Raw genomic sequence first — 19,193 nt, forward strand, 5'->3', positions numbered from 1 at the left:
CTCACCTACAAGCACCCACCTCATTTTCTTTCTTTTAGACGTAATGGGGTTGAAAAACTTCTTTCTGGTATTTATGGTCTAGATTGCCTTTATTTCCTGTCTGTAGGCACACTTTGATCCATTTTGATACCATTTTTGACTAATAAATGATTTTTCATCAGCCTTCTCTTCTATACAAATAGCTGAATTCCATGTTACTGCACTCTGATTTCACACTACTCACAGTTTGAAGGAAAGAGCCACCAGCAGGCCATTTCCCACATTCCCTCCTATCCTTCACAGGGCCGTTTCCACCAGCCTACCGGAGGGACACTAGTCTCTACAGTCAAATTGTGGCACTTTATTTTACTCCATAATGGTACAAGAAAGAGGAGCTCTTCTGTCCGTAAAATTAAACTGGCTCAGAGTAGGTCTAGATTTTGTCAGCTCTTGCTCACAAGTGTAGACTGGTTATTGTACTCATAGTCAAATTCATTTTTTATATATTTATAACATTTGTATAGCAAGTTCTTGCCAAAAAGGCACCCTGGAGCAAATTACAGACAGGATAACCAAACATCAGCCTTACTGCTTAAATAATCAGGTTTTAAGTTGCTTGCTGAACTTCAGAAAACTTGTCAAATGTCTCACTTCTTACAGTAGAGAGTTCCAAGCTTTAGTTACCTGTTAAACAACGGATCTATCACCCTGGCACGATTTCCCTATTTTGGGAATCTGTAAAAGAAACGCTGAGCAAAGAGTCCTCAAAGGTGAGTACCAGTAAGTACCTTTTGAATAAATAGAGGTCTTAAGTCATGAAGGGCTTTAAAACAAATGCTGAGGCTTTTAAAAAGAACTCACTTCTATATTGGAAGCCAGTGTAAAGACCATAGGTGACCAGCAATAGAAGTGTATGGCGGCTATCAGAAACTGACTTTGGGGACCCGGGCAGGGCCCCTTCCCCCTTGGCCCTTCACATTTGGCCCTCGGGGGCACCTATGGTGCCCCCTTAACAACCCTATATCGTGTGGCAGGCACCGTGAGGTGCCTGCCACACAGTGAAGGGATGTTTAAAAACTTCAATTATTCAATGGGAGCTTTTGCTGCGGGTGGCTTCAGCCCACTGCACAAGGTCCCATTAAAAAATAGAAGTTTGTGACCATGTGCGGTCACATCCTAATTGCTTGGTCGGAACCGCCGACCTATGGTCAGGTGGTTCCTTCCATGAAACGGTGTTGGTCGGAGGCAACTCCAACTGGCATCCTAATGAGGGCCATTTTGCGAAAGGCTGCAGAGAGGTAAACAAGAGTTACATAATAATGGGGTTAAACCCAAAAGCTCCACTAGGACCTGGGTGAAATGCAGTACAATAAGGGGGATGGTCCTAGTGGTAATGCAATATTAAATGGACATCAACATCACCTGATAAATCAATTATAGCTAATTTTTAAACATGTTGAAAATATTTAATCACATTGAACATATAATGCCTTATGTTCAAACATAGCACATTTATCTAATGTATTTCAGCATAGGTGCCCCAGAAAGGGAAAGGGAGGAATAGGTGCATCAATGTCCAAAAGTGAGGGTGAGTGATGGAGGGAGGGCAGTGAACAGTGTGTACATCAAAAACGCATAAAAAGGCCTAACCAGCCTTAACCAAGACTAAATTATTTGCAAGAACAGAATGTCAAAACAGGACACGGTGAATCTATCACTGTTGTCCACATTCAATACAGAGAACACAGAGCTGTCGACGTTTCGACCCAGGGTTGGTGTAGGCAGTTTCACTCCTTACAAGAGGGTCTTCATCAGGACCATAGAGGCATCCTTGGTCCACCTAGCCGTATGGTGGAGAGAACAAGCTCGGGCCCAAAGGCTCATATTGCAGAGAGGGACAGATTCTTTATATTATATGTAGACGTCTATGGCTTAATACAATGGTATGGGGGAAATTGGCATGGGTAAATCAAGTTGCTCCATCTTTCTGTTTGAATGACTTCACTTTTCTTTAAGCCTCCGATCGCTGGCTGTTCCAGGACAAGGACAAGGTTTGCAACTCCATCCTGGTCCAGGATCATCCGCAGTCCATTCTAGAGTCCTATTAGTGCCTCCTCAGTGTTTTCGAAAGGACATAAACCTCCCTGAGCTTGATTAAAAAGGGAGGTGGCTTTAGGCTTCTGTTGTGTTAGGGAGAAACCTATGGATGTATCATGGGGCTGTCCCAGGAAACACGAGCGGGTATGGGGTAATTGGCAGCAATGTTATGACAGGGTACAATACTGATGTTTATGTGCTAAAGGAGGTCTAAGTACCTCATAAGACATCTGCTGTAGATAATATGCAGACAGCTTAGTACCTCCTGTTTGAACGATCAGTAGAAAATGTATGGTGTGACTATGTTGTAATTGTTTACTGTGTTGATCATAAAACTCAATAAAAAGATGATAAAAAAATATAGAGGAGTAAATAATATGGTAAAAGATAGAATTAACCACCCGGTTGCCTCTAAGTGAAAACCCAGAGAAATAGGGATAAGAGACATCAGAAATAGTTTTGAAAGATCATTATCAGTAGGAAAACATGCCAGAGACTGTATATTGATGACATTTGGCAAAAAATGAATTGAGAACCATTTTATTGGAACCCCTACAAGCCACACATAGATAATTACAGATGCCCCTCGTAGATCCAAAGAACCTGTGATGAGCCACTATTGCTTGGATAATGTACCGTCTGCAGTCTTAGGAATAGTCATGCCACAGCTTGTTGCACATCCAAGATGCATGGAAGACTCACTTAGAAACTGTTGTATGGTCTGTTTAGGAAATAAATACTAGTGCTGTCTGAGCTACTTAGGATTAAATGAGATGGCCCATGCGAGGGAAATGTTTTACGGAAAAAACACACATCATGGTTGAACTCTAGGGCTCCTTTGAGAGCTCAACATCCAGTAGAACTTCCAAGGTTTTAACCAGAGATGGTAGAGGTGAGCTGCTGCCATGTGGAAATTGACACATTTATTTTAGCTTCTTGGAAAAATTACCACCTGCTTCCATTGATGTTACTTTTCCTGAATTAGTTTCAGCTTATTGTTGTCCTTCCTACTGGCAATATCCCAAATTTTTACCAGACATTTGGAAAAATTCAGAGGGTAATTATTTTTAAAAGAATGTGTTAGTTTGATCAATTATAGTAGGAAAGTATTAGATGTTAAATAATGTTTTCGATAGGTCTGAGCATTGTGGCACACTTAGAGAACTTTTCTTTGGGTTCTAGATCAGCAATTACATACTGCATAGTACATTGTGTGGATACTCTAATTTACCACAGGTGTCTCAGGGCCACAGTACTGGTGCACTTCAGTGGGATAGTCATGTTACTCCCTTTAAGCATTTGACCGCTGTGGATAACTCAGGCTCTTAAATCTTTTAACACAGAAGATGGAAAGAGTGAGAAATGATAATTTGGTATGAGCCAGTAGTTAGCACGCAATGTTTTTTGTTTTTTTTAACAGAGTTTTATATAGCACGAACTTGACCCGAATCGGGTATCAGAGCGCTTTACATAGCACCAGTTGCATTACATGAGGACACATTCATTTTTTCAGGCATGGGGAGATTAAGTGCTTTGCCCAGAATCACAGGATGTTCAGCATCATTGCCGAGACTCGAACCTGGTTCCCCAGCTTCGAGGTCGACCGCCCTAGCCATTAGGCCAACTCCTCTCCCCAATACTCAATTAATAATCAATACTCAGATAATGCTTTATTTTCGACACAAATCTAGATTTAATATGAAGTTTGCCTCTACGTCCATGCCATATTACAGGCACAGGGATAGAGGCAAAGAGGCCTCCAGAAGACACACTCACTGTGAGCCACAAAGAAGTAGTGCACAGTCAGTGCACCCTCCACTCAATGATTACCCAGAAATACCTGTGCAGGAGGATGGAGTCACACACTGCACATGTCTCCAAGGGTATTTCTTCCCCCACTATGATTTGCAGGTCTTGTGCCACCTGCAGTGTGAAAGACAAAGTAACTGCTTCAAAGAGCCGCTCCGCCTTTCCCTAAAGCGCTGCCCCCAGGGCAGCCACGAGTTCTTATCTGCCTTGGGGGCAGAGCCTTCTTTGTAATAGGGCACACTATTCCTGTTTGCATCCAGTATACTCTAGACATTGCACCCTTAGTATATTACAGCCCCAGGTTGTGAAAGTATGGATACCTCAGTTCAACCATAACAAGCATTGGCATAGCCAATAGGTCTCGCCTTTGGGACCTTATGTGTTTAGCCAGAACTTTTGGCTATGTTGTAGAGCATTGTGGCTGCTGTGCATCATGTTGAAAAGTTATAATAAAAAGTGTTAAGCATTTTTGTTACCTTTATACAACCCAAGACGACATTATATACAACTGAACAACCTGATTAAAAAAAGATTTTAACATAAAAAATGTCTTCTAGTTTTTTTGTACTTGCACTGCTGGCAACTTTTTCCTGCCGTTTCTCTCATACTTGTTTGTTATAATTTTTTTGTTATGGGGGAGCGGGACATAAATAACGGGGAAGTGGAGATTGCAAAACAGTAATTTAATTAAAACACGAGCAGCGGACGGACACTAGGGGAGAATCAACAGATGCCAGATTCCGAGGGCAGACTGACGTGATGCTTAGGGGATGCTTAGGTGATGCTTAGGTGGTGCGATGATGCAAAATGGTGGTGGTGAGTGATGTTTGGTGCTCAGGTGGTGCCATTCTATGGTGTGTTTTGGAGGTACTTTGTGGATTGTGGAGTTGTGGAGTTGAAATATGTTGTTTGGTGTGCAATTATGTGGTGTGTATTGGAAATGTTTGGAGTTGAATTGTGTGGCCTGGAACTGTGGTGTTGAGTGAAATTATGCTTAGTGAAATTGTGTTATGGCGTGGAGTGCATTTATTTTGATTGGTGGTATGTGGCAAAGTGCATTTATGTAGAGTGTATTTATGTTGCATTGAGTAGAGTGTAATTATGTTGCGTGTAATTATGTGGTACTGAGTAGTATGTGGAGTGTATTTATGTTGCATTGAGTAGAGTGCAATTATGTGGCATGTAACTATGTCACACTGAGTGGTATTTTGTGGAGTGTATTCATGTTGCATTGAGTAGAGTGAAATTATGTGGCACAGTGGTATTATGTGGAGTGTATTTATGTTGCACTGAATAGTGTAATTATGTGATGTGTAATTATGTGGTCCTGAATGGTATTATGTTGAGTGAATTTATGTTGCATTGAGAAGAGTGTAAATGTGTGGTGTGTAAGTATGTGGCACTGAGTGGAATTATATGGAGTGTATTGTATGGAGGAAATTTTGAAGAAGGACAAAGAGGTAAAGCTCAGGTTCAACTTAGTCATTCCTTGTCTTATGAAGACTACCGGTATTTATTCTTACTGAACTAACCGAACATGGGTTCCATGAAACACTACATATACAAGGACACTCAATATGCAATTACTGAACCATATCAGAAAGAATGTGCGTCCACAGAGCCTGGTGAGATGCTAAAAGCTACTATGTAAAAAGCGGAAGGTTGCAGAAAAGCATTCATTTTTGGATTACTTACCACAAACAGCCATGGGTAACTTCATTCTGGGCATTCATTCCAAAAATTAATCCCTTCCTCCCTTAAACCTCCAAACTATGGTGGAAGACCTCCTCTTAGGCAAATCACTACTTACTTGCCTCCAAGAAACACCAATCAAAGTCATTCTGTAAGCAGACACGACTAATGACCTACCACAGAAAGTTTAAGCACATCTTCCTACATTAAGAGAACTGCACTGGTTCTCTTTCCCACTTCAAATCCTGCTACGTGATCAGTTATGCAACCAAATACCTCAGATTTCCATGCCTGTAAAATCTGCCATATATGGCACCAGCACTAAAGGGAGTGGAAACCCAAAAGACTGTAAGAATGACCTTACCAATAGGTATTCTCTGCAAAGGGACAGACTCTGGAGCTAATAAAGCACTTCTTTGAACGCTGTACAATCTGAGACTACATTCCTTCCCTCCATACCTCACTGAACTGCTGGGTTGCGTTTCGGATTTCTCTTCCATTTATACACGCTTCTTGCCCTCAGTTCTCATTTGTAAACATACCTGCATTTATTTGTAAAATCCCAAGGCCAGCAGCAGGATACTTACATGATACTATATACAGGTATTAGCTTCCTTTGGAGGGTAGGCTGAAGCTTCGTAAGTACTACAAAAACGAATTCCCAAGATCCTGCTGAGGCCAATTATCCATATGTACCTTTACCCCGCTCCTTCCCCATATCTGGTATGCTGGAGAATCAATCACAAAAGAAAGATCCTACAGGCCAGTTAGTAACTTTCTACCACATACACCACCCAAACAGAGACGGAAAGGAAGACGTCTACCGTCTTAGCATACTTCACTCCCTCTAGCTAAAGGGTTTGAGACAATAGTACTGCTGATGTTAGATTCGACCAGGTGATGGCAAAAAAAACCTTGGCTTGCAACCGGCACAGACCTTTCCAATTACAAACTGCAAAATATATATTTTTTAATGTATGCAACTGCAGCTTCAATTTCTTGCAGAGAGCAAAGAAACGGCCTGCAGCAACACTGCCCGACAAAAAGTAAATAACATACTGTATGCACTACAACTGTAGACCACCTTAATCTAAACACAAATGGTTGACAGATCCTTTGTAAAGCACTTCAGCATTAAGCAAAGTCCCAATTTTAGACGACGGGAAGAAAACTCTTTATCAATGTAAACAAAACATACATTTTAATAATCACCCCCCAAAAAAGCTATTGCATCCACACAGGAAAGAAACCACACATTACATGAGGAAGTGGCCCAGGTACATTGGCCAAACAGTCAACTCATAAAAGCAAAACATTTGTCTTGGCTAATGACAGCACTCTAAATGTCTTCAGTTCAGAGCTTTTAAAGTAGTCGCCTTTGAAAAATGCAGGAAAAATATTTTTTTTAGTCATGTAATTTAAGACTTTGCAGGATGACTTCAGAGGCTCTGGAGATGTTCTAACAGTCACAAGCACCTGGTGAACCACAAGCCCCATCGTCACCTTTGTAGCAACATCAACACGATAGTCACAAGCTAGAACGACGAGTCAGACGGTGGGGTTATTAGCTTACCAGGCCTCGATAGATACATTGATAAGAAGTGATCAAGAGTAGCGCTCTAAAGCGCTGCATAAAATCATAAATATGTGCATCCAGCTATCCTGATTGAATAGCGTGAGACTCATATTCTGTGCGTTTAATAAGACTCCATTAAAAAGGTTAACTAAAAAACGGGGAAAATGCATGTGCCCATTAAAGATCGTGAATCAGACTGATTCTGATTCTGCTACAGCCCAACTGGGCACTACATTATGTATGCCACAGGGAAAAAACAGGATGCTGAGAACATATTATCCCACAAAACACTAGAGACATCCATCCATCGCCTCTGTTCACAAGGAAAAAAGAAAGGCAGCTTCATGCCTGAAAGTGGAGTCCTTGCTAACAAGAAGTGTGCACACGGGCCTGTGCCCCGGCCGGCCAGCCTGACCGCCATCTGTTTACAATTAACGCGAGAGCAAGCGCAATAATTGGAAACAGATGGCGCTGTGTGGCAGGCTGTGCGTAACCGCAAGCCGTAGGCAATGTGCTACAATACAGGCAAAGGTGGGACATTCACCCGCCATTGCCCAATTGCGTGTTGTCTTTCTTAGAAAGATGCTCGCAAAGGCCAATAGTGTGGGAGGCAAAAAAAAAACACCCGCACGACCGTGTGGTCCCAGTTGGAAGCCCGTACAAAATGCCTCGCAGAGCAGCGCATGCGCGCTGGCTCAGGCTAGACCTAAAAAGAGGCTGAGTAACCTTGATTGGAGATTTTGGCAAAAAGAAGCATCTGTCTGTGACCACCACTTTAACAGTCTACCACACCTCTGGGCGTTACTCCTGATGATGTAAATTTGTCAACCATATTGTGGATATGCTCATTCACCGCAAAGCAATTTCATGCTCACTGGTTACGAATGAACATCTAGTGATTAGCAGTAAGATGTAAAATGTTCGGACTCTCAACCTTATTCTCTTATCACTGGAAGCTGTTAAAAAACACTGCGGCTGTATCATGGTTCCTGTATCATGTGTGTGTACAGATGTAGGTGGGGGTCTATGCATTTGTGTTCTTCCAAAGTTGCCGTGTCTACAGTGCACACATTAATTCCGAAAATCTCTGACTTCATGCTGAGAGGTAGACCGCACAGCTTGGAAACAAATAGAGGCAATTTCGAACTTGGTATTTCTGAGTTGTGATTTTTGCAGCCTCTGCACTTACTCGGAAAAACACAAACACTCAGACTCTATCTACATCTGTGCTCCAAACTGAATGACATCATGGCTGTGACATCAGCATGTGTGCCAAGATGCCAATGCAAGGTCTTCGGACATTTCAATTTTTTTTAAAATGCTTAGCACTCTTTGGGACCCATGTGTTAGTGAACTAAATCCTTGAAATAACTCATGCGATGCAGACTGCGCAGCATGGAAACACGAAGTACTGGTTGTTTCTCTGTGTTATTCACTCAGTGGGTGAACAGAAAACTGCTGGATTCATAGTGGATTTTCCATTACTTCTCTCCTTTATATCTAAATAGAAATCTGTAGAACTGTTTGTTAGTACTGAGCCCTAACAAGTATATCTAGTCTACAACTTTACCCTACCTGATTTTTGATCATTACGCAAAAGGGGTTGTTAGTAGAGCCTTCTGGTTTTCTTCTATGTGCCTTACTTTTACAAACCCTCTTACTGGCAGCTGTTAACTTTTCAACACTTAGTGGACTTACAATAGTACGCAGGTTTGGGAAATTAGAGATAGTTAAAAAATTGCATTTGTTCCTTTCTTCTGAAAATCTTTTTCCATGATTTCTTCTTTTCCCCCACAATACCAATCAAAATGGGACGTATTAGTACAGATTCCAACACTGAGGGTCTGAAGTGGGGCTTAGCAGAGTGGAAGCCATATTTCAAATCTGCTACCGCTCCACCTACCATGTGGTTCCCCTGCCTCATTTAGAGAACCAGTAATTGACATGTAGTGCAGCTCCTGTCAGTGTTCAATCAATAGCAACAGCTCATCTGCCACAGGGCTGCTGCATTTAATGTATTAAGAGGTATTCCCTATGCAGGACAGTCGTCCAAATACAGGATTTCCCTACCCACGTCTGCCATGTGAGGCATTTAAGATTCGGGCTGGAAAAATCTACAATGCCATGACACACATTAAGAAAACACTCTGCAAGTAAGGGCCATTAAGTGTTTTTCTTTTCAGAAACAGACCCCTACTTTGTTTTTTCTTTCTTTCTCAAAAGCAATTATAGATGCAAAGCAAGCCCCAACAACATAGCGGCTTCCCTGGCATTGACTTTTGCTGAAAGTGTATTTGCCACAGTGAAGAATGCCTGTTTGGCAAAGAGATCACCACCAAAACTGTGGAGATCTCTAAACTGAGGAGGTGTCTCTCCAATGAGAGGGTGGACACATGGGACCTGCCATTGGGGTGGATATACGTGGGCTACCCATCAAACCCTACTTGACGTCTGAAGCTTGTATGTGTACTTAGAAAGAGGGAGGCTAAAGCTTCCCTCTAAAGATGTTCTATCATCTGCTGCTTTGTGGGCTGCCAGTAATGAGATGAGGCCAATGTTCCCCTCCATTTGTTTCCTCTGTGTGCAGCAGTGTAAGGTCTCTGGTCTCTGTGCACTGCAGCCAAGTCTATGTGCTCCAATAAATCGATTATGCCTGCAATAGTTACCTGGGTTCCAGTTTAGGTCAACCAGGCAAGTTCTCACACGTTTGTTTATTAACATTTGTTACGCTTTGCAGATTTATAAACCTGCATTGTTTGTTACACCTTCTGTGATGCAGCTTTTCCCTAGCATTCATGCTACACAAGTTTTTGGTTTAACAAAAAACAAGGGGACCCTACTCATACAGAGCCTGGGTATTGAGTCTCAAAATCTTTATTTCGGTTATTGCTAACCATAAAAGACATACATAAAATGTACAATTCATTATTAAAAAAAACATCAACCATTTCAGTACAGAGGAAAATATTGCTCTCTAAAATATGTACACAGAACGAGGGGCATGGTTTCACTGGTCCAGGCAGTTTCTCAATCTAATACACAATTTTAAAAATTCTTTAACTTGGAGAACACTGTCACTGTGCAAAAGCTGCAAGTACAAAAGAGCCGGTCTGATTTGTTTAAAATCAAGTTTTTTTAAAAGAGTCACTAAATATAATTTACGAGGAAATTCATAAAATTTGCATAAAAAGATAAAATGCAGCATATCCTGCGGAGACTTTCCGTCGCAGCCGCAGGGCGCTGCTAATTTATAAAAAATGTCACATTTTGGTCGAATAAGCAGGTGATGAAATTGGTTAAACCTAAATCTGGTCAGTAAGAATTTCTCATGTGAAGACAAAGACCCTTCCAAATATGGTTCGATGGCCAAGGTAGTCTTAAGCATAGCAAATTTTCTCACACTTGGTTTCTGGAGCTCCACATCTTCTCTCATAAACCTCTTATCACACAAAAATGATTGTTTAATTTGCTCCAGATCTCCCCTAATAATTGATTGTGGATTAGAAAAGAGTTCAGGGCGACCAAGTTTGTCAAAATTTGTTTTTAGATAGCTTAACCAGGGAGAACTCAGTGCCTTGTCCAGTGACAAAAAGTCCTTAACGATTAAGTGTGTAAGGGGTATGTTCTCATTTAGCCAGATTTTAAGCCAAAACATCAAAGGGCGTAAGGAAAGCAAGTCGCATATATATTGGGACCCCAACTCCTCATGGACGGCATAATTAGCCGTACCAGATGGGACACACAATAAGCGCTTCATAAAACGATTTTCAACAATCTGTAATTGCTCTCCATTAACATACCCCCAAAGTTCACTACCGTAGGATACAGTTGCCACAGACTTAGCATTATACAGTTTCAACATTGCACAGATTGGCTTTTTTCCCAATTTGGCTGCAAAATTAAATATTGATGCGTTAACCCTCACCATTTCACCTTTTTTCTTTACAAGATGGGGTTCCCAATTTAATTTTGTATCGAAGAGAACTCCTAGGTAAGAGAATGTTTTAGTAAAAGGGATTATTTCTCCGCCAATCCTAAATTGGAAGGGTTTTCTTGGTTGCTGACCGACTTGTAATACAAAAGATTTAGTGTTATTTACCAAGAGGTCTCTATCTCTCATAAATGTATTAAATGCTGTTAACAATGATTGCAATCCCCTCTCGGTCCTAGATATAAGTACTGCATCATCTGCATAGAGAAGTATTGGAATTCCTCGCCTACCAACTCTCGGACAGTCAGCATGTACATCTTGTAACACGCCATCTAAATCATTGATATAAAAGTTAAAAAGAAAGGGGGCCAGGATACAGCCCTGCCGGACACCCTTTCCAATACTAAAATTGTTAGAAACACTCAAATCCAGGGAATATCTCACATTGGCACTGGTATTATAGTGTAGGGCAACCAAAAAATCAACCAGACCGCTATCAACCCCTTTTGACCTCATGGATTGCCACAGCTTACAACGATTGACACAGTCAAACGCTGAAGACAAGTCCATAAAGGCAAGATGAATAGTACCTTTCTGTATTATGGTATATTTGCTTAGGATCAGGAAGAGGTTAAGGCATTGAGTAGTTGTTGATCGGCCTTTACAAAATCCGTACTGCGAGGGAGACATAATGTTCTTTTCCTCCACCCACTCTACCAGTCTTTGCAGTACAATTCTTCCTACAATCTTAACCATCGAGTCTAGTAGAGAGATCGGACGATAGCAGTGTGGGCTGCCCTTATCACCCTTTTTAAAAACAGGGACAATTGTGGAAACACCCCATGATCGTGGACATCCTTCTTTTACAGCTGCATTAAAAACTGACTCTAGAATCGGTGCCCAAAAGCTAGGATCAGATTTATACAAATCAGGGGGGATCCCGTCCGGGCCAGGAGCTTTTCCACCTGTGATTCCCTGTATGCCCTCTAAAACTTCAGCTCTATTAAAAACAATCTGTACACCAGTTTTACTACAGTCAGTACTAATATCCATGTCCTCCGTGCAGCAGTATAGTTTTTTAAAATGCACTTCCCACTCCTCCTTAGATATGTGACTTTCCGTACCATTTCCCGGGTCCTGTGTCAAAAATGGTTCTCTCATCAAGGCCCAGAAAGCTGTACTACTTCCAAGGGTGGCAGGATCTAAGATCGCTAACCACGCCTCTTCCCTTAAGGATTCCTTATGTCTTGCAATAGTTTTTTTATAAATCGTTCTACATTGCTGGACATCAGCTTTTATCCTAGGCTTGGATGACAATGCTGCTCTTAGATTTCTAGCTGCTAGAGAGCAATCCTTGTTAAACCACTTTGGACCTTTTAAGGAATTTGAATTTTTTATAGGTACTGATAGGAGTTGAGATACCTTCACCGCTAAACAGTTGAAGGCATTTAGAACAGTGTTTGGGAGTGCATCTACTTGCGTGCATAACGAAATTTCGTCAGCACAAGTAGTTTTTATTTTGGTATACAGCTGATCAGGGGTTACCATGGACCATCTCAGACGGCGTCTGCCATCAGTGGTGTTTACCCTACCGATAAGAGGTTCCACTCTTTCTTTTGCTATCAGAGGACCCCTCATAAGAGCAGTGAGAGGATTGTGATCACTAAATTCACTGACTTCGATAGAGAAGAATCCCACAAAAGACTGCATAACAGATGTTAACAAAATAAAATCTATAAAAGTTGCCCTGCCATTCCCCTTAAACGTTGGGGTATCAAAACGCTTATTTGGGGCCATCAATGCCATCATAGGAGTTAATTCTAATTCGTTAAGCATATCATTCAAATGTTCCCCCTCAGTTGAGTGCTCAAAATGAAAATTCTCACAATCCGGGCAATTAAATTCTGTGATCATTTTAAAAAGAGGGTCTCCACAGGGATGAACATTAAAATCCCCAACCACCATGAGGTTGTGAAGACAGCCCTTCATGGAGTTACTAATAAAAGAATGCAATGTAACTATCTGACTAGAGTTGGTACTACAAATAGTGGAATTATAAAAATTGACCAGACTGGCCGTACAATTTTCTCCATTTAAAACTAAACCAATAATGCCAGTGTGGTTAGTTGTAATTCTCCGAACCTTACAACATAAAGCTATAGATATAAACACAACCAGGCCCCCCTTAGGTCTACCCCTGTTTGTTGCTACTGCCGGTACGTAGTAGGCCTTATAGCCTTCCAGGAAGTAATTACAATCGGTTGACCAGGTTTCCTGTAAACAGATAACTTGGTACTTTTTGATATACTCGATCCAATTGCAATCCTCCATTTTGGAACCAAGACCCGCAATGTTCCAAGAAATTATATTGTTAGGGTTATTGACAGCCAGAATAGGTTCCGAACATTTCGTATCCGTTAAGCCACGAGTTTCCTGCCCACCCGATACCTCCTGTCAGTCACATAGCTCTAATCCCGAGAGGGCATCAAATCTATTATGAGTTACAATGTTGAAATCATCACCTCTCTGTCGCCCCGCGTTATGAGCATATTCATCATTGGGGGGCAGTGACTGTGAGGGTATACGTATTCTAAATGGGCCAGGGGTTGGTGGATTTCTAATAAAATGGGAATAAAAAAACCCCAGTGGACGTATGCAAATACTATTGGGAGTGTTGGCTAGTGCAGCAGCTCTAAGTAGAACTGTAGCAGCATGCTGAGGATGCCTAAAATTAATGATAATGCAGTCACCATTTGTTGTCTTGCTAGACGATCCAATCCAGCTGACCCTTCTTGTCGTTAATATTTGATCTGCATATTTAACGGGAAACCCACAATTCTTATTAAGCCAGAAAACCGTCCTATTCTTTAAAGAGTCGTGATTTTCTTCAGACACCTGATGTGCTTGGGGCTGAATGGGAGGGACATTCGTAAGCACAGCCACATAAGGAGCACAATCAGGAGGAAGATTTACATGACGGATTTGCTTTGTGTGGCTATTGGTCAAAGTTCCCTCAAGGGATCTCGTATTAATGGTATTCTGCATTGTTAATGTCGTGGGACCTGATAAGACAGGATCAACAACAACCACTTTATTCTGTGTGTTAATCTGCCTATTTGATGGGATATTGGATGCACTCCTTTTTGGTAATCCTGGGTCAACCACAATTGATCTATTATTTGCTGCAACTAAATTACCTGATACTCCAGCCAGGTGGGATTTTAACAAGCCACCTAATCTTTCTACTTCTAAGGCCATAGTATCTAATTTGGCTAGCAGTGGTTGCATCAGCTCTACAATTTTTGCCTCTAATTTTCCCTCCAGTGAGTGGAATAGGAGTGTTAATGGTTCAGGGGCGATATTAGAACTCAGTCCGCCCATGCCACTACCCTCCCCTAGATTCTTTTGCAGTCCCCCACTGTTAGAGACTCTATTGCCCCTTCCCGTTTTACTCTTGCAGTGATTGCCCATGCGCTTAGCTTGTACCTTCCTGCACAGCCTTATTGGTCTTTGCTGGGGCGATAGGGGTGATATGGGTGATAGGGGTGATGAATCTTCCTCTGTTAATTCAAATGCGACTTCAGGGTCATCTGCAATCTGATCTATGTGTATTTGCGCTGCAGTAATTACAGCAGCCCCACTTCCTCCACTTCCCCCGTCCAGGCCATCTATGCAAGCTGTGACTATCAAAGGAGGCGGTAGTTCAGCACACACGGCAACATCATTACCTCGCCCTAGGGAAGCTCTACGGGTGTTGTTGATTTGGGTCACCTTTTGCACCAAATAGTTATCCATAGTGCCAACCCCCTTGGTGGGTTTATTCGTCTTGGCCTTATGCATATTCGCAATAGTCCTTTGAACCAGGCGCTTTTTTACCAGGGACTATCTCACCCACTAATTTCTCTAAAGCCCACGTTACACAACAATGTATAATAACTACACAGGGACTTTCTCATATACATACAATGTCCGTGGCCCAGTCCAGTCTCTTCCGTCCTCTGAGGGCCACAGAGGGCCCGCCCTTTGCCCGGGCTTAGCCCGGCGCCCGCCCGCGCGCGTCCCGTGTCGCGGGAGCTCTCTCTGGCTTTATGCGCTTCAGGCGCGCTTCAGCTGACGTTGGCGGGCTCGTCCCGCAAGGGCCGCCGGGAACTGTAGTTTCCCTGCACACAGCGGCCGTTTTGCTGGTAGTTACGGCGGCGGCAGGGAAACCAAGATGCGGTGAAGAGCGCGTCCCGCTGGCGCTGGCGCTGGCTAGACTCCGTGACACAGGGAACAGGTAACGAAGATACCGCTTCAAAAGCAAACAACCCCGCTCTGCCGAGGGCTCTCTCTGGCTTTATGCGCTTCAGGCGCGCTTCAGCTGACGTTGGCGGGCTCGTCCCGCAAGGGCCGCCGGGAACTGTAGTTTCCCTGCACACAGCGGCCGTTTTGCTGGTAGTTACGGCGGCGGCAGGGAAACCAAGATGCGGTGAAGAGCGCGTCCCGCTGGCGCTGGCTAGACTCCGTGACACAGGGAACAGGTAACGAAGATACCGCTTCAAAAGCAAACAACCCCCTGGGTATTGATTATTGGACAAAAACAATGGCTCGTATGGCTTAATAACCAAATATGTAATACATAAAGCCCAATGGCAATAACAACACAGGGTTAACGTGACGTCAGAAAGGAAAAATCACCACACACATTAGAACCTTGGTAAAAAACATAGTTCTTTATATTTACAATGAAAAAGTCTTTACTAAAAACAATTAACCCTTTGTTGTTATTGCCATTGGGCTTTATGTATTACATATTTGGTTATTAAGCGACACAAGTTTTTGGGGCAGATGTATCATTGTAGCAGTTTGCGAGTACTTAATAGCGATTTTTAGAGAATTGCTATTAAGGACTCGCAAAATGCTATGTAGGTAGTAATCGCAATAATTTTTGCGATTCCTAAACATTCCTTAATTGCACATCGCAAATTGCGATTCGCAATTAAGGAATCCCTTCCTATTCATTCCTATGGGCCAAAAGGCCCATAGGAATGAATGGAAATTGCATGAGCAATTTCCGAGTACCCAACAGGTACTTGCAAATTGCGCATACAATTTCAAGGGTGCAAGGGTTCCAAAAGAAAACCCTGTTGCACCCCGGAAATGTGCATGTGTGCACATGTGGCGCACATACATGCTCCAAGGGCATGTATATGTGCCACATGGCACTTTGAAAAAAGAAAAAAAGTGCTTTTGTCGAGGAAATTGCAAATTACCACCAACTTGAAATTGGTGGTAATTTGCGATTCCTTACAGCAATATCGCAATTTGCGATGGCTACTAAAATAGCATTTAGGGAATCGCAAGTTGCGATTCTCTAAATGCATGCGCAAAGTAGGGAATCGCAAATTTGGTGATTCCTTATTTTGCGAGTAGGTTTTTCTTTCCTACATTGCACACAGCTAAATTGCGATCGCAAACGCTAAAATTCTGCATGTGCGGTCGCAATTTAGCTTGATACATCTGGTCCTTAGAGCTTTAGAGCTGGGCCAGCATGGAAATTCATAGGTAGGACTAAGCCAGATAGAATCCTTTAGAAGATCTCAATGATACAGCAAGTAGTATATGTATGGTATATAATATATGATAAAGATTCTTTCGAATCAAAAATAAGTTATTTCTCTAACACTCACATTTAAATGTAGTTGCTGTAGTATAGATGAGAGCACTGCAAAATGAGTATGAAAGACTTTGATAACGTAGGAATTGGACAATAGACTGTCACAATATTAAAATCTGCCATCTAACTGACATTACACGGAAGACGCAGCATCAGATTGTAACCCCAAGAGCCATTCTTCTGACTGAAACATCACTCTAGAAGCCTAAGAGACTGAAATCACTCCAGGTTCCTGAGACCATACCATACCAGTAGAGCATGCGGTGTTCCACAAATGTACTTGCCCACCATCAGTATCTGGAGGGAGTATTTGAACCTGTCTCCCTGATCCTATGTGCATGTGTGAAGGAGATGAAAAGATGTGCAAATCTAACCAGTATTTGGGTGCTTGTGGAAGTTGTCTGTTACTACATGCTCACATAACACAACAATAGACCTATGCCTAAAACAAGCCAGACCTATTGCCTTTGCCAATGCTTTTTAGCTGTATGAAATGCATGAGTAACAATGGTTTTGTTGTGATAATGTGAAATGAAAATGTCTTCTCTTCACACCACGTTTCTCTGCAGTCTCTCACTCTGTTAGACACTTACACCCTTTTTAGGTCTCGCCTGAGCCAGCTCATGCGCTGTCTGCGAGACATTTAGTTAGGGCTTTTAAAAGTGCTGCCACACGGCCTAACTCTTGGGTTCACGCTTGCTTGCACGAGCGCAGCCGCCAGCTTTCAGCGCCCTGGCCTGTCCTTCTTTCGCCCGCACCACTCGCATGTTTTTTTTTTGGCGCGTGCGTGTGCACACAACTCCCGGGCTTGTTGCTCGCACTTCTTGTTACAATCGCGCTCGATTTCACTTTCGATCGCTTTCACTGTTAGCCATAAAATACCTGGTGTCTGCTTTACAAAGCTTCCCTTTATAAAATTGTGAATTTTTGCATCATAGATTCACATCATAGATTTTCACCTATGATTTGAGCAATTTATATTAATTTTCATGTATTCCTATTCGAAGAAAACATCATTATGTAGCGTTTTAGGAAACCGTCCCTGATCTCTGAAAAGTGAGGATCTTTCACTTTCAATTTTGCTTACTCCAGACGCTATGTAATAAATCACCCAGAAAAGTCATGCTAGATCAGGCTTCCGAAGCATCTATCTCCCAGTAGTTTATTTCTCAGACTTTTCAAGTACTATGACATGCCGGAAGCCGACGCTTCATACAGCATCTTGATAAAGAAAATAAACCAGGCATGGATTTTACCAGTCCGTGCCTGTTTTCAAAGCATGTCTTAGAGACACGTGGAAACAGCTGGCTTCCTGGGCATGATGAATGAGTAAGCAGTCATTTAACAACTAACAGCAGGATGAGAAGACTTTTCCGAAGCACCTTGTTGATCAAAGGAAGAGCGTGCACCCTAATGAGGCGATTAGAGGCTAAACAGTGAGAGCAAAAGAAGGATTGAGAAGACGTCGCCTTCTCCCCTGAAGTACGCTCTGTCCCTTGGGAAATAAAACATATTACAAGGAGCATGCACGTCGCAGCCATCTTAAATCTATGCGTTCCTGATTCCTTCCTTTTTTGATAGTAATTACATTCATCTCAATAAACTCAGCACTCGTTTAATTTCCTTCACATTGCCGAATGACTTCTTCTGACACTGGTGGAGGTAAACTTTGAATGTGATGGGGGCATATATCCGGACTGAGCATATTCTTACACAACAATACCAACCCATTTGCCTATGCGAAACTAGGTGTATAATTACATTAGAAAACAGTGGTTCTCATGGATATAATTTATCTAGCTCTATCTGCCTTTCGTAGCTATCACTCGTCTCTTGTATTCTCTCTCTCGCACTCTCAAACACACACACATTTACTCTTAGCCTCCATGGCACTCTCGTTCTCCCTTTTGCGCGCACATTTTTCGCTGTCAGCTGCCACGACTCTCTCTGCTGCTCCCCTTCTTTTACTCTTTCTCTTTCATTTACTCTTTCCACAGCCTATCTGTCTCCATGGCTGTCTCTGTTTCTCTCTCATATTATGCCCCTCTCTCTCTCTCTCGCTCTGTTTTTCTCTCTCAAACACACACACATACACGCTCAGAAAGATGCTTGTAAGCACACGTGTAATAACTGCAGCCCGGACAATGAAAAACATCTGTGTGGCCAGACTACGTAAACTTTGTACAAGTGCAGTGAATTTTGCCTGAGCTTTTTTTGCACCGACCTTCTAAGTGTAAATATGATATTTTCACCGATGGATGGCTGCACAAAACAGGCTTCTGCAGCAATCGGTGCAAATGTGTTTGCATTGATCGTTCTGTGCAGATGTTGGTGCAAGCATTGCGGTGCACGAGTGCCATTGTACTATGTCGGTTGTTCAAGGGTAGATGGGTTCAGATCTTCATTTCGGTCTGCTCTTTAGTTTTCACAACAAAGCAAAGACAACCCTGAAA

General features: G+C 42.3%; 1 protein-coding gene across 3 annotated transcripts in view; it reads left to right on the forward strand.

Moving 5' to 3' along the window:
* PHLDB2 (pleckstrin homology like domain family B member 2) overlaps positions 1–19,193 on the forward strand; it is a 484,972-nt gene that overhangs the window by 397,680 nt on the left and 68,099 nt on the right. The gene's annotated exons all lie outside the window — the stretch shown is intronic.

Source organism: Triturus cristatus, chromosome 8 (genome assembly GCF_964204655.1).
Source record: "Triturus cristatus chromosome 8, aTriCri1.1, whole genome shotgun sequence".
In the NCBI taxonomy this organism is placed as follows: domain Eukaryota; kingdom Metazoa; phylum Chordata; class Amphibia; order Caudata; family Salamandridae; genus Triturus; species Triturus cristatus.